Source organism: Diadema setosum, chromosome 1, assembly GCF_964275005.1.
Source record: "Diadema setosum chromosome 1, eeDiaSeto1, whole genome shotgun sequence".
In the NCBI taxonomy this organism is placed as follows: Eukaryota; Metazoa; Echinodermata; class Echinoidea; order Diadematoida; family Diadematidae; genus Diadema; species Diadema setosum.
Window position 1 is genome coordinate 26,109,048 of NC_092685.1, and position 17,952 is coordinate 26,126,999.

At 36.8% G+C, this 17,952-nt stretch overlaps 1 long non-coding RNA gene across 1 annotated transcript; it reads right to left on the reverse strand.

Moving 5' to 3' along the window:
- Positions 1-8,639: 8,639 nt before the first annotated feature.
- LOC140228943 (uncharacterized) lies at positions 8,640-14,450 on the reverse strand. The gene is made up of 3 exons (XR_011901257.1): positions 14,107-14,450; positions 11,687-11,784; positions 8,640-11,247 (listed from the first exon to the last, which is right to left on the reverse strand). It is a non-coding gene; the product is annotated as an uncharacterized lncRNA (long non-coding RNA).
- Between the last annotated feature and the right edge of the window lie 3,502 nt (positions 14,451-17,952).

Here is a 17,952-nt window from a genome sequence, read left to right on the forward strand (position 1 = left end):
TGTGTGTGTGTGTGTGTGTGTGCGCGCGCGCGCGTATGCGTCCTGCTGTTCAAAATCTATTTGAAAATTTATCATTTTACAAATAACTTAATGTAATACGAAATCTTTGTTCCCTGTTCACGTACAGCATCCGCCTACGATGGACGCGTTCCACGACTCAAAGTCATGTGCCCCCACTCCCTCTCCCGAACACCGATTTCCCACTCCCACAGGTCCCCTCCATGTCTTTCGATGTCTCGATCCCACGTAATTCATGACTCTGTCCTGTAGAAAAAACCATGCGATTAAGACAAAGAAAATTGGAAAGGAGTGGCATATGTACCTTCCGATACAATATTTCGTGTAGTGTTTGATCAGTGTCGTGTTCTCATCTCACTGTCATTACTGATCTCATCTTTATTTTTAGAATAATGAAATAGGTGGATGAGTCGCATCGTATAGTCTAGAAATGATACATGATAACTGTTTAATTGCCTTCATTACGAAAGAAATGTTTGCTTGTATTTATTAGCTTATGTATATGTGTAGTATATACAATATACATTGTATGTATTAGTACATTCATAAACATTAAAATAAAACATGAAAATATACACAAAAAACAGCGGTTTGTTTGGTTTTTTTTTCGACAGAAGAAGGCCAATGCCTGGCAGGCAGCACTGTGTGTAAAATGACTCTTCTTCAGTCTGGACACGTTTTGGATTTTTTTTCTATAATTTTCATACTCGATGAAACAATAAAGGTCCTGCTAGATTGTTTGGTCAGCTAGAAAGTAATATTTATTTCAAGGAACATAATTGCATTGATTTGAATTGAATCAAAGTTGCTCCCATAACAAAATCTTCTTTCTTTAACTGCATACGAATTAATTTATACGAAAAAAAAAAACTCTCCTTCTGTTTGGATAAATTAGTTGTTTTTTTTTTAATGGACTAAAACACAGTAAAAAAAATCATAATCATAACATATCAACTCTGACTTAAAACTGTGAGAAAATCTGAAAGATGTATGGACACATATCAGCATCGATATGTCTACACAGTGGAAACCCAGTACAGGCATTTTAAAAGTAATTCACCAGACATAGGGCCCACCTTGGAGCTGTTCACCCATGGACATGCATTTACGACTACACACAATGTTTTACATTATGAACTTACTGTTTATTCATACGATTGATGTAGCGAGGGCGTCTTTTGCGCCTCAAGTAGAATGTAATTTCTTCTGATGTTTTCTTTCCCTAAGACTCATGCTTATTTTTGTTTAGTCAAGTAAAGTCATAGGAACTATTAATTCGAGGATTTCTAGGGAAGGTTGCTCAACCACAAAGTCTTGTCTCTCGTAGCAAAATGTGTGTGCGCGTGACGCGCACACATGCAACACATGCAAAACACAAGCACGCACGCACTAGCTCGCTCGTCACTCGATTCCTCTTAAACCACATTTATTTTTAGCTGTGCAGTCAACGCTGGTCATTGAAGTCGTCGCACAACGCATTATCCACACGTATTCCTATAGGAAGCGCCAGCGACGTCGAGGAGTGTCCGTGTGTGACACAGGAATGCCCGAGCATCCTTCGTCACGTGATCTAGCTCCTGTTTGTTGACATATACAGCCAGGGCTTTCATCCACGATACACGCTCGCAGACGCCGCGCGCGACAGACCCTTTTACTAGCGAAATCACATCAAGTCGAATTCCCCTATCAGATGCTACACGTTGGACATGGCCAAATGGCGGGTGAATTGGGAAATCAGTCGCTCCACGTGTTTTCCTCTCACGCTCATCACCTTTCTTATTTTTCAAACAAAAATAGACTACGCTTACGTGGCCGCCAAAGAGCGTCTCCCGATGATTTGCCGAGTAAAGACAAATAATTATGTCTCCGCTCTCTTTCGCGCCAGCTAGCGCATCGGTCTCGCGCCTCCGCGTTTTCAGGTTTACCTTCGAGTGAGGAGGGAAAATAAATCGACAACCGCATGAGAGATTCTTGGGCCAAATGAGACCGCAAATGGGAGTGCGGCGGAAATTCGACTACGCCGGCTTTGTTTTCATTCGGAAATGTTGGATTCATTTATTTCAGACCTGCTGTAGGGGAGGGGGGGGCGGTCGTAGGCTGTATCTCTTTTAGATGATATTTTGTGTTCGCCCTTAACTTTCTCGCTAAGGTAATGATATGCACACATCATTTTTACTTCCATTGCTGCTGAAATTTTTATGCATCTTATTGATATCAATATTCATTGATTCTCAAAAACAACAACAACATCATCAACAACAACAACAACAACAACAAATTATCTTTGGGGAAAAAAAGAACCAGCAATCACTGTTTTTAATGTTTAGCTTAACATCTTCTGATAATACAGCCCCCTAAAAAATCCACCTGTAGTAAATGTGCAGAGCAAATTGAATATAGCAATTTGCTTCAATCTATCGCTTAGAATTCGATACAGAAATCCCCCATTGCCGTTCCAAGCCTTTGCCGTACACCAACTTGATGTGAAGTCAACCCTTATTGGATATGTATATATATATATATATATATATATATATATATATATAGAGAGAGAGAGAGAGAGAGAGAGAGAGAGAGAGAGCGTGTGTGTGTGTGTGTGTATGTGATTTTTTTTTTGGCACTTTGCAGTGCAGTCTCATGAAAAATATTTTTATGAGAAATTTGACATCCGATACCCGCCATTTCACTGCCACCTAATTGACTAAATCGGGCAGAAGCCAGACACTTTGCATGGCTACTGATGGCTGTGACGAGCGTATAGCATAATATAGCTGCCGTTATTCTCTTATTCTAACCCCCCTCCCCCCCTTTTTTTTTTCTTTCTTTTTGCAGCTCGAGCTGGCTGTGAGCAGGAAGTCGCTAGCAGAGGGGATTGTCACGTTCTTCGAGGCGTCATCAACCGCCGTCACGAACACGTACCGACACGAAAGGCTGGGATTGGGGGAGGAGGAATGGAAGGGGGGGGGGGGGGAGTGTCGTGGTTGTTGATTGGAAGAGACTTTGGAAAGAAAATCAAAAAAAAAAACAGAGAAAGAGAATGGAGTGCGTTAGAATCACACTCGACAATTTATTGTGCTTTGATTGTGAAATCACTGAGTCGGGATTTCCATCTTTCTTGATGGTGTCTGATTACACCAAATGGGTTGAATGACTTTCGGGCATATTTTAATCTGCTCTTAATTCAAGATGACAAAGATAAAACTCGTTGTTATAGGAGTATTAGGGCCATAACGACACACATACACACACCCACAAACAAACACACAGATACACAAACACATAAAACGACAACAACGGCAGTAGCAACAAGAATATAACTATCCACTCAACAAACGGATAGAACTTCTGACTTGGCTACATTTAAAGTTTCGTTGATAATCCTCTGAATTCCACATTGTATATGAGTGGATGATATCACCTTTTTTTTAACTTCAGTTCTGTTCTTATTTGATATTTTACTTTGTAATCATGACGTTTTAAGTTTAAGTTCTGTTGTTGTCATTTCAACTGTAAGTACATTCTTTCAAAGAATTGTAATGTTTTGTGCTCCTTCGGCTTCTTCTTTTTCATTAGTTCATACTACTCTTCTCGTCCGAATGTTTTGAAAAGGTTGAAGCTTTTAAACTCTAGAAGCGCAAAAGTTTTAAAGACAATTATCACGTGTCTGCTAGGTTATTATGTCAAGATTTATTAGTTGATATAATGCTTAAGTTGTAATGTTACTTTGCCTTTTTTTGTGTGTTATTTAGTGTACAAATGTACATATGCCTACATTTTCATTTGAACTGCCAGCGCACATGTTTGTATCGTTATGTTATTGTTACCATGCCCCGAGATGGGGCCGTTCAACAATAAAATTCATTGTCATGGTCATTGTCATTATGATCATTGTCGTTGTCATTGTCGATATTCTTTTGAAAATTTTTCAACTAGGATAGAGATTATCTGATCTGTCACACCCACGTTCTCCTTCTCCTTATAAAGGAAATTATAAAAGGGCAACTCTTTGCATACTTTCACACCCACACAGACACAAACCTTACATCAAACATGCGCACATTCTGCAGAGATTTTACAATATTTTGCACTGTCACAGTTGCACACACTCTTACATGAATACAATGACACACGGCGTTCATCGAAACAACGAACCCATCACCCACCTGCACACACACCTAAATGTTTCACTTCATTTCATTCAATTTAATTTCATTTTCCATATTCGTGTAATACAGAATTATCAAAAAGTAACAAAAATAATTAGTACAAGCAGATAAAAAGGCATACAGAGATAGTCCAACAAAATGAATTCCATTACATGAAATAAATATCAAACAAACATTATTTGAATACCATGCGTATATACACTTGCGACAAGCACATATCATACACATTATATTTTTAACTCCATGCATGAAATCAATGTGAATTGAAATTCAATTCAGTTCATTTATTTCAATCTTTTTTTTTTCAACAAAACATAACACAAAATAAATCAGGAATTATATCATAGTCACACATTTGACTGTGCAAAGGATAAATGATAGTTAACAGATAAAGATACAAAGCTATGTTTTGAGAAAAATAAGAATTAAGAGGTCCACAAAAAGCATGCTTGTATATTGTGAACCACTCAAAGATTCCTATGAAAATACTTATTTGCAATACTTAGCACAAAAATAATGTAAGAAATAACACTACATTGAAAGGTACTTTGCCAAAAAAAAGCAAAGCTGGTACAATTAGCAAATTCCCTGTAAGTAAAGAAGGGATTATACATACATATATATATATATATATATATATATATATATATATATATATATTTGTAGTAAAAATTATGGTATAAATAAGTAATGGCATAATTATCTATTTCAAGTTGAACACTCTGATTCAGAAAAGAGAAGAGGGAGGTACAAAGGAGTACTATCTCACAATTTGTCGCATTTCCCGCAGGAATATTTGCATGGTATAGTAATGTGAATGTACAAGATGGGATCCCATCCAAGTCAAGCTCTGCTTATGATGGCGGTCCCTTGTACTGAATCTTCTTCATTGTCTCCGTATCATTACAGTATACAATGACTCTACTTTTTCAGTGTGCTTATATATATTTCATATTGGGGAAAGCATTGTAATGAAATTAAATCACATTGTGATTTGCGTCCATTACTTTCCTTGCATACCTTTTTTTCCCCCCATTTGTTACCCGTAGAATAAAGAAATACATAGATAAAACCAAAACAATCCAAAGCAATAAATAGATGACTGCACGTTGTCGGCTAAAGAAGTGTGTCCCATATAATATTACTCAAGTTTTGGTAGCAAGAAATTTGGCATTCAAATCTGTTCAGTTTCTGCTATGAACGATTTCTCCCAATTTTAGAAAACAATAAGACGTACCATCGGTACATTCAAACATGACTAAAATTACGTATACAATAGATTAACAATAAATGGAAAGACATGTTAATTTAGAGCTATTCAGGGTAGAGGAATTAACAGTGATCTCACTGAATTATGGTAGGATGTATCATTTTGTGGGATTGCGAAATACTAAAATTATGTAAAATGTAGTAATTTTTTTCTGTACCACCTATACCGGGTACTTACTTTTATTTTTTTTTTTTTGAAAGACCACACATTAGTAGTTCCCGTTTTAAAGTGAACGTATATAAAAGATGTCATTCTTCCAGCCAAACATTCATGCGGTATGGTTTACCTGAGCAGTAATGGAAGTATGAGATGTAATTATTGTACTTCGACCCGATATATATATATATATATATATATATATATATATATATATGAAATAAGTTGAAGACGTAAACTCGAGTGATAATGTAACCTTGGAATGCGCGCTCCTATCAACTCGTGCAGCATAGTCCAAGAAAGTCATCTTCGATGTATACGTACGTGTATCCCTTGGCCGTTACATACGGAAAAAACTGTGCGATGCCGCACTGCATGCGTGCTGCGTGCGTGAGTGTGTATGTGTGTATGTGTGAGTGGAAATGCGTCTCTTCCAAAACCTGTACATCCCGCCAAATTCGATTCGGCAGATCTGGGCCTCGACGGTCGTCTGGCCGCGAAGCCCAACGGGTATACATATTACGCTTTTGTTTTTAGCTGGTCCAACGTTTATTGGACTTAATTCGGACGCGTTTGCCAATTCGGCACCGTGGCGTTGCCGTGGTCCCCACTATCGCTTCGCCCCTTCGTCACAGCGCGCAGGTCACAAGGTTGCCGAAAGACGGGCGACTCGATAACCCTGATACCAATTCACACTTGAAAGTACATGCCCTAGTCTTCTGATTCGCTCATCGGGGATAAACGTATTTTGAATGATTTTTGTTTGAATTACCCAACATTTTTAAACCGAAAAAAGAGAAATATTTCAGTATCACCTGCTGTAATATCGTCTGTCATAGTATATTTCGTATAGATTCAATGGCATAAGTTCCTTCGATAGTGAAATGATAATAATTCCAAGAGGAAATGCTCATATCGTTTAACAACAAATGTCTTTTATATGGCAACAATCACAGCTTAATCATGATTGATACTTTTGTGAGAATGACACCACGTGTCCAATATCAGAATGAGTTATCATTCTGACTTTCGAGTAGGTTTTCTTCATTTCTGTTTAAGTGTGGATGGAATCAAGGCAAAGAAATGGTTTCGACATGAGTTCAGTTGGTAAAGTGATAATCTGAGTGTCGCTGCGTCCTATAGGACTTATGTGAATTGCGAAATCGTAGAAGGTATGTGACGTACACCACATACATAGCTGCAAATGACACAGTGGGAATTTGTAAGGATAGTCATTCTTATGAAAGAAACACACACTCACTTTACATGGACATGGGTAAAAAGGAAGAACTGGATCATTAAGTTATCATCATTTATCAATCTATCAATCTAGTCCATCATGGTAGTGCCTACACTATCGTGTGCCTTAAGTCAAACAGACCAGAAATACAGTTAGATACTTTAATGTATTATGTTGCTCTCAACTGCTTTTGTTGGTTTTGTACGTACGTACGTATGTCTGTATGTGTTCGTGCATGTGTGCATGCGTCTACCTACAGCACTCGCCCTTCACTGTGCCGAACACAACGAAAACACCAGCAATGGGACAGCAATATTCAGTCATCCTCCAAATTGACGAAATGTCCATGTAAAGTGAGTGTGTGTTTCTTTCATAAGAATTACTATCCTTACAAATTCCTATCAACTTAACCGTTACAGCTTCCACCTGTACTGTTGTTTATTAATTTACTTTATGCTATTAAACTGACTTATTTATCCATTCATTCATTCATTTGTTAACCTATACCGACCTACTTTTCACTCACTCATGTATCTATTTATCTGTATTTTTTTAATAAAAGATGTGAAACGAAAATCGTAGATAGTCAGAATTTCCATCGGTGACAACAAAGTGAAACTCGGCAGATACATGTGAAATCTGACAAAATCTAGAGAAAGTTACGACAATGAAAATATCAAAAAGCAGTCAACCACGCTGTCATAATGTGGTTACCTAATAATCATCAACATGACGTCATCACTTCATTTGTACACATATCGTCGGCATTACCACGAACCGACGCTATTTCGTTTTTGAGCGAAAATGCAGTTCTGAGAAAATCGCGTTTAAAGATCTCACAAGTTTTAGACAACGTTTTCAATGACTTTTCCTGTCTTGTGTGTGAAAATTTTGACAGGGTGATGAGAGTGGAAGTTATTCTTCCTATCCATAGTGTAATTTTAGTGTGAATTCAAAAAATTTACGATATTTCTGTCTTCAAACTCACTGCGTCGGTTCGTAAATCCATCGTTTCTTGCGCGCACCATAGGTTATGTACTTAAGCGCGGGTCCCACGAACCGACGTAAGTTGTATTACGCCGGTTCGTGAGACCCGCGCTGTAGGGCCTGTACAATAGGTAACGTGCAATACGCGTGTATCTACGAACCGTCGCTATTTCATTTTCGTATGTGTTTACATACAAATACTATTAGGGCTATACCTGCTTATCAACAATAACCTTATTAATTGAAATTAATTGTCATGTAATGATTGTTGTGATGATTACAATACATTTAGTGATAATTAAGATGATAATACAAGCCAGTTTCTCTTAATTGTTCTAAAAAGAGTGTTGTCATTGTTTTCATCTTCATTTAGTACACGCATGTATTGTTATTATAGCTGTGGTTGATCGTTCCAAAGATTTCTTTGCCCCCCCCCCTTTTTTTGTGGATATATTATTATTTAACACTTTTGCATTTGGACATCTATGGTAATACATGTATTCGGTATACTGTGTTTCATATTTTTTTACTTTTTACCGTTTTTTTTTTTTACTTAATTAACTTACTTTTTCATTTTTTCACATTATTTTTAATTCAAATTCGGTTCACTTCTTTCATAATACACTGTAATTATGAATGTTTGTTCTAAGATGAAGGATACCGCTAAATCTTGGGAAAAAGACGTGCCAGTCAGTAATAATTACTTGTATTTACTCATCTTTCATACTCATGCATGCACTCTGTTATTTCTTTCTCTGAAATAATATATTAATTTCTTTATTTCTTATTATTCCACATATTTGTGACATTTACTTTGTCACAATTTTTATCAGTGTCATTATTGTCATTTGGCTCGCATGCGAATTCACTCATAATTCCTCATTTTCCATCTTTCTCTTTCCTGCTCAACAGATTCTATGATAGCTGCACCTGATCATATAAAGACATAAACTCATCCTGCATGCACTCTTCGAAACTGATAAACTCCTAAAAATACATGAATATCAACACTATCAGAATTTCAAGCTTCATTTTAAATATATAATAATGGTCATGTTTTATTATGCCTTTTGCAGCAATATATTGAAGAGGTACATTATGTAATTGAAGAAACATAGGTCCTCAATAGAATATCAAATTTGAATTATTCAGAGATGAGTAATGACAATGGGAAGGATAACAATTGTGGAAGAGCTCCATAAATCAATACATATCCAATGGCAAATGGAGATGGAATCAAGATTCAAGAATATGTGTAATTCAAGTTCATTATTATATCAGTTCTTGTGTGTTCACAAAAAGAGGAACACAGTTCGAACATGCACACCAAATCTTACATCGTACATTTACATCTATAGAGTGCGGACGGAACATATACGAGAAAGAATAACATCCTCAAATTAATATATCAAGCATAACTACATGTATGTATATGACCACTCAAAGATGTTGCTGCATATGCATGAAGCTTGAGAGTGCTGCAACACCCATATGCTCAGATAAAAACTTGATGTATATCATACAAAAGAGAAGAGGTACTGCATGTACATGTAGTTACACTATTCACAGGACAGTAGAGAAAAAGCACGAGAGAGGGAAATGGGTGTCTAAAATAGGTCGATGTAAGGAGTGCCAAGCCAATTAAGTCTCTAATAGAAGTCATACATATATAAGGAAACAAATTAATCACAACATAAATGATCATGCTCATGTTAACCAATAATTAGCATCTAAAAATGTGTGTAGAAAGCCCATAATATCAGCCTTTCGCCCCGAAGGCTTGTATTATGAGAAAAGAGAAATTTTGGCCGACCCCCCCCCTCCCTGTGAATCCTTAATCCACCAGTACTATAAACACATTCTGAGAATGTGTTTTAGTACATGTACTAGCAAATTCACAAGAGGGTTGGGGAAATTCAGCCAAAATTGTGTGTGGCTAAAATAATTAAAAAGAAAGGTCATCAGCAAAACTACGGGGTGGATGCAGACGAATTTTCATGTGATGACTAAAAAATATGCAGCTAAAGGAAAAAAAAAAAAAGACGGCGGAGAGGGGCCAAGGCTAATTTGACTCCCCTCCCCCCCCCCCACCAAAAAACAAACAAACAAACAAACACCACTGTTTTACAGCACCTTTCAAGGACTCTTAATTTTTTGTTTGTTAAAAACAAACGTCTCGAAGTAAAGAATTCCATATTGTAGGCGAAATGTAGACCGATACAGTGTATAAAGTGTACATCCCAAGCTATTAAAGAAAAAAAAAACAGATTATGAATATCATTTAAAGTAAGAATTTCAGTGTGTTTAATCATCTTTAGTTGAGTTGCAAATGACATGTACATATTTAATAAGAGCAGTAAACTTCGAAGCGCCCCCAAGCCCTTCTATACTTAATTATTCATGTGTAAAGGTAGCGCCAGGGCACTCTGGTGGTCTAGTGGTTATGACGCTGGTCTAGTAATCCAGAGGTCGTGGGTTCGAATCCTGCTTGGGCTGCCTGTGATTTTTTTTTTTCACAGCAGCCTACAAACTGCACACTGCAGTTGCGTGCGTTACTACGGATGGAGACAAATGAATAATCTATTATTTTAATATACGATGTTTGACATCCTTATTGCAATCACTTTCTTTAATCGTGAATTTAGAGACATAATGAATTATTATTAAAAGAACTCAAATTTCTGTATTTTGTTGTGAGTTTGCATGGGAACATACACGTATCATAATTTACAATTTTAGTTAGATAAAGAACATCTTATAACAGAACAGTCTAGTGATGGTTGAATAATTATGTCAATTTGTGAAAAGTCCTATCATTTACATGGAGTGCATGTTCCCATGTTTATAAGAATCATACGTGACACATTCAAAGTGGGTTGAAGACAACAAAATAATAAATAAAAGAATAAAGGAGAATAGAACTTAATCTGATTACAGCATCATCTAAATATTGCCAATGTGCACTTAGAAATCTATCAAGATTTATCACAAGGTTATGATTACCACACAAAACCTTCAAGATTTATTATCATGAAATACATACCAATGAACACTTAAAAAAATCTAACGTTCCACATCCACATGAAGCTTTCCTTGATATAAATGTCTCTCTGTAGTGTTATTAAAGTGTAGCAAAATTGTAATTATGACATCACAGAATGGAATGCATTGTTTTCACCTTCAATCTTAGGATCTCCTTTCATGTTTCCACTTTACAATCACATTTCACTGTAGATATACCGTCCTTATGTTGTCGCCCTTCATCCCAATTTCTCCCTTCTATCCTATCTGTAGATTGTCTTCTTTCCTAAGCCATTGTATTCACATTCCTTGATGATCAGCACGATGCTGTACTTTTTTCTTCTTCTCTGAAACAGTCCAGCTCTTCGCTACTGCATGGCATCAGTCATCTGAAAGAAAAGACAGAAATTAAGAACTTTCGATTAAAATCAAACATCATGATACAAGATACAACTTTCATTTTGAGAAAAAGAAATCAGCCAACTAAACTGTAGTTGAAATTATTTTGCTCTATTTATTTAAACATAAAACAAAACGGTATACAGGATCAAAGAATGTCAAAAAAATACTGCTGTTTTTGATGCATATTCAAATTGTCTCGCCTTTTACATATTTTAATGATGCAAGATCTTATGTCTAGCACTTAGTAAGTCTCATGTAGAATTTAAATTATTATTCACATGAATAAATCTGCATGTCCTTGTAAACAAGGCATTGCTTTGAAAAAGCTGAATATTACTAATTGCATCTGGGAAAGAGTCTACGACAATCAAACTTGTTTATTATCAGAGACTTTAACATCTTAATAAGACCTAGACTCTACATTACCATTGTATTCACATCCGTTGGTGATATACACGACCCTGTACTTTTCCTTTTCTTTTCTGAGACAGTCCAGTTCTTCGCTACTACATGGCACCAGTCATCTGAAAGAAAAGAAAGAAATTAAGAACTTTTGATTAAAATCAAACATCATGGCACAAGATACAACTTTAATTTTGAGAAGAAAAAAAAATCAGCCAACAAAACTGAAGTTGAAATTATTTTGCTCTATTTATATTAAACATAAAACAAAATGGTAGGCCTATGCAGGATCAAAGAATGTCAAAAAATGCTGCTGTTCGTATTTGATGCATATTCAAATTGTCTCTTCATTTACACATTTTACTGATGCAAGATATTATGTTTAGCACTTGGTATGTCTCATGTAGAAATTGAATCATCATTCACATGAATATAAATCTACATGTATTTGTAAACAAGGCATTGCATTGAAATAGCTGAATATTACTACATGTACCTGCATTTGGGAAACAGTCTATGACAATCAAACCTGTTTCTTATCAGAGACTGTAACATCTTAATTAGACCTAGACTCTACATTATCATTCAGCTTTTAAAGGTATTAACCATTCACCTATAAAACACTGGCATTGTCATGTGCATCATATTTCTTTGATACTGCACATATTTTCATGAAGTCTGCACAAGAATGCAAATGAAACACGTCTGCTGTTTGGTATTTATGAAAAAAAAATCACTAACCTGGAAGTCCTTGGCCTTAGAAATAACACGTGGCGAGTTAGTAGGAATTGACGTTAAAATAGAATAAGAATAGATCTACTAAATAGGCCTTTGCCTCATGAATGTCTGGTCTAATTATAGACTAAGTGAAGTCTAGACCTTTCACTTTTAAGTTACCAGTGGTTCACAAAATTTATATTATAGATCTAGACTACATCTAGATCTAGACATCTAATACTATTAGATCTTGGCAACTTTTGTCTTTGTGACACGAAATTAACACGTCACGGATGATATTGCGGCGATATCCAACAGGATGACAGTACCACTATTACTGACTCAGTAAGTTGACATAGATAACTAACATCAACTTGTTAACGTACGTTAGAGATGGCACCATATACAAAAGCCGGTGACACTGACACTGACAGATCGAACGACTACGTTTAGACTAACGTTAAAGAGTTAGACTCGCCATCTCAGTAAGTCGGCCAAAGACAAAGTCAATACAGGGCTAAGTCAGTGTTACTGTTATGTTAGGCCTAACAAATGTTAACGGTTACTCGGTTAGGTTAGGTTTACCAGAACTCAAGAGTCCTGGTTAAATCAGTCGAGGGACATTTCTTAGAAGTCCTTCGATTCCAAGAATAAAAAGTGTGAAAGAACAAAGGGAAATAAGGAAAGAAGAAAGGACAAAAGATTATGTATGGCTGCTGTGGAAATCGACAGCGCCACTGTATCACTATCAATCAAGCGTAAATATATAAACGCCATTTGGTTGGGCCACATTCACAAGTTTTAGGGGAAAAAAGCCCCACCGCTGTGCTTAGGTACTCCACTCGAACTAACGTCAGACATACACTACACACAGTACGGTACTAGGGCTGAATTCACAAGTATACTTTAACACTGCACTGTACAGGAAAGCCACCTAACCTGTAGAGTACTCGTAGTGTTTAGGTAGTATCACTAGACCACATACTGTCATAGATGACATCTACACCAACGCTGCACACTGGCACTGGTCCGACGGTCCCTGACCAGGAAAAATCACTGTTGGACACTGACCAGTAACTTTTTCAGGAATGGACCAGTAAAGATTGGGGGAAAAAATGGGTGGACTCTACCTACTATTACCACTAGTCTAGATGTAGATCTAGAGCTAGACTACCGTGTACCGGTATGGCTCTGAACTGTGTTAATTTGACTTGGTCTTAGACTTCAGCTGATCTTAGTTTTAGTAACTGGTACCGGTATTACAAGTAAAGTCTTAACTTAGACTTAATAGTTAGACTTGAAAGTAAAAGTCTAACATGTCTAACTTTATTCTTTACTCTTCCTTTGAGTTTTACTGTTAGACTTTTTTTTTTTTTTGTTTAGTAAACTTACGCCTACTTTGTCAATCTCATGATTTCATTTTCAACTCAAAAGTCAAGGCTTTAAATAGTGTCTTCGAGACTTTGAAATCTTGCAATCTGCATGTCTTGCACACAGACGTTACGACTACAGTACTCAGTAGTCTCAGAAGTAACGACATAAGTTGAAAAGAAACAATAAATAATATGATTTGGGATCTAATTTGAAATTGTATGGCGTTTACAGACTAGGCTTCATGAGCATCACGCGATTGAATACATGGGACTACACACTACCGCAATTAATGGTTATGGTAGTCCAACTGAAACTGTTATTTTGAGCATGATTTTAATAGGATTATAGCTTACCATTCACTTCACTCGTGGACAGTGGGCTGGCTTAGGCCGTCATTCATCTTTCAGAAGGTTTGGTTCTCACTCTGAGATCTGGATTAGGGCCAAAACCTAATTCTAGGCCAGTAAGTTGAACAAAGCTCAAAGTAACGCAACTGCGACAGTTCGTGAAACCCGCATTGCTCTTCACCGTAGCAATTCGGGTTTTACGAACCGGCGTATCTTTCGTGCGTCGGTTCGTGAAACTCCTTTTTCTCAATTTCTCGATATTTCGAGTACCGTCGTTTTTTTCTTTCTTTGATAAAATTAAGAATAATTAATTTTGTGATCTAAAATTTTGGGATTCGGTAGAGTTTTGAAAGCACTTTCATTTGGTACCAATATCTCGATTTTGAAAATTTTGACCAAAATCGAAATAGCGTCAGTTCGTGAAAACGCCGACGATATACCTGTGATTGAAACAAGTGATTGAAATTGATCAGAATTCGTCTTCTTTGGATTGTTTCTTTACTTTGCAAATGCACTTTATGTTAAAGTCCACTCAGAGTATTATCTCTAGTGAAAAAGAAGAGGGGGAGAGGACTGTATTTTTTTTTCGAAGTTTGGCATAAATTATTAGCAGTCTGACAGTAACAAGTAACTACAATAACTGTTTGTTTGTTTGTTTGTTTTTTTCACTTTAAGCGAGATCGACACCCACAGGTTTTCCTGCCCACAGATCTTATCTTTCCTGTACTGAATCATTAATAGAATATAGACAAATTGGATCTGCTTCATCAAATCAATGGTACGTTGTGTAATGTTGCAACTCAGCAATCCTTGATTAATTAGGAAGATGCGATGTATATGCTAAGTTATCATGCATATACACAATTGTTTAAATTTCTCCCCCCCCCCCCCCCCAGCTCCCCCGCGGGGGGGGGGGGGGTGGGTACAGGTCTGAGGGACAGTTGTGAAACTAATATGCCGGCATAGTTTTTACCATTTCATTTTCAATTCCGATTTCAATTTCAATATCAATTTCAATTCATTTCTGCAATGTCAAATGCAATGACACGAAATTTGGTTAAATAACGTTCTTAAGGAAAATCATGTGTCAAAACAAAATTAACAAATCATTTAGAAATAAAACACAGTAAATTGCTGCATTGTCACTTTTCATTTCATGTTTTCCGCGCTATTACAGGGGCAGTCACAATATCGCAATACCGTGGAAATTATGTAAAAATTCAGAATTCAAGTCTTTAGTGTAGTCTGGATGAGTTTACGTACCTGGTATTTGTCAAAGCAAACTTTGAACATGAAATGTCACATCATTTTAATGCATGTTTTGTAATCTAATGACAGAGTGTTGAGAAGTATTGGTGACAAAGTACTGTAACCAAAAACCCGGCTCGTTCTAATGGTGTAGAGATTGGTATCGGTTAGATAGTCTGCATGTACAATTTGTCATTGATAATTCTGCTAAAGGTAGTCCCTGTGAATGTTTCGTATGCACTGGATTTCTTCTTTTAACAAAGGAATCCATGCGTACACAGGAATATCTGTGCAGCAATATGACATCAGCATTAATACAATTTTATAACGATTGCATATAATTTTATATTGGAACGTGGTGACAGTGGACTATCTAACACTCGAGACTAAGAACATAGAAATGAATACATGGGACTGCACATGAACCTCATGAACTTGGTCCGTTGAAGCTTAGTCGTTATTAGTTAACGCTGTTCTTATTAACCCACAGGCACATTCACGCATGAACATCTGATAACTGTCTACATTATTTAAAATAAAAACATAGAAGTGAGAAATTGGTAAGAAATCTATTGTCCCGTACTACTTCAACAGTACATTTTTTTTTCTTTTTAAAATCACAGTTTTAGTCAAAATACATTGCAGAAGAAATCAATTTAAGACATAATCAATGACATCCACAGGCGTCCCTACAGACCGACCCATGAAATTAAAGCCAATCATTTGGGCAACCATGTAGGCATGACAGTAGGATGCTTTAGATTAGAAAAATGTATTTCGATAATGACGTAGTTTCATTCACAGGGACAACAAGTTAAAGTTTGATTCCTGGACATTCAGCAGGACGATATTTGAGGATTTCTTTTAAGATAATTATTTTCTTATTTCCATTCCCGAATGTATCAATACATATAAAGTCGATGTTAACAATAAAAAAAAAGAATAGGTGACAAAGAATTAAAATTACTAAAGGAAGAAATTGATGAATCAGTCGCTGAGTATTAGATTAAACAATCAAAATTTCAGGGAACCGGTCGAAGACAAATACTCACAAGACCTTAGTGAGGGATGGTGTCATATGTTATTTTATAGGATTTTGTGGTTTTATGCGTGTGGCGTAATAATTGCAGAATTGTTTGCACTTGAACAAGTAGGAAAGGGGGGATGTCAAAGTCCTTGGGGGTGGGGAGTGGTGGGTGATGGAGGTACAAATACATACATGCAAACGTAAAAGAATATGATTAGGTAAGTTTTGCAGCAAGCATAAAATAAGCAATTACGCATGCGTGTCTAGAGCCCGTTCGTTCGCGTAACCTCATCCCCGGGAGAGTTCAGTGAGAACTTCCCGCCACTCATAATTAAAGAATCTCACCACAAACCTCGAGGAGCTCGTTACGTGTCACAATCAACTATCAATTGCGCGTCACGCCGACGCTTTTGGCCGCTTTATTTGGCCCGTCTTGTTTGGCGGACCGGGAAAAGTGCAAGCGATAAAACTAAGGAACTTGACGGGGGAAAATGATGACGGTGAAGGAGGAAGTCACTGCATGACCTTGTCAATGACCCGTTACAATGACATGCATTAGAACAAGCCTCTTACCGCACTCAGTGAGTCAGCGGTAGGGTTAAATAACATTTTTTGTGTATTCTTTTACGATGGGATTAGTGATTTTATTTGTTCCTTTGAAACAGCTCCATTAAAGATGATACTTCATCTAGCAGTTAATAAGCCATTTCTGCGAGATAACGGTCTTTTATTTATTTTTCAGGGGTTTGAAAAAAAATAGATACTTCCTTTGGAACTGTTTTGCAGTCGTTAAGCTGGACGAGTTATTGAACCATCTCTACCCCTTCTCTCCACTGCGTGCTTGCTTCAGTCCCTTTATCCACGCCAAGAAGAAAACAAAATCAACTTGGTTGATGCGAGGTTTCTTACTTTAAGGATCAGGCGGTTGATCATTGCTTAATGATTTCTGCGAGACGATTGAAACTATTCCCAGCTTTTGTATAGATCTTTACCAGCTGAGAGGAAAACAATAACACAGAAACAAAGTGACAATGAGGATGATACTAACTGGCAATCATCGAGGCCATCTTGAAGTTTTGACTCACGATTTTCATCAGGAGGAAATAAGAGCAGCTTTCAAACTTAATCTCATCCATCCTGACTTCTCTTTCTTTCACGGTTAGACAGCAACTCCCAGACGGGGATTCGTTATTTCGGAAGCAATTCCGAGCGAAGATTATCTATTTCTTCTGAGCTACATGACGGATTAATGCAACGCCTACATGTCTTGGTTTAAGACAGCGAAGTTAAGCGTTTCTTTCTTCATTCCTATGTTACTACATAGTTGGACAGAAAACCATTAGTATGACTGTCACATTTTTTTTAAAGTTATATTGGAAAAAGGAAGTGTACGTTCTCCCCCTTTGCCAATGATGTTTGAAAAGCAATGATTTGTTGTTATTGATGTTATGGTTGTTATGTTATTATTATGTGTGGTGTGTGTGAGCATGTTTGTGTGTGTGTGAGTGTATGTGTACGTGTGTCTGTGTCTGTGTATGGCTGCTACCAACATATAACATAGAGCAGCAAAAATATAA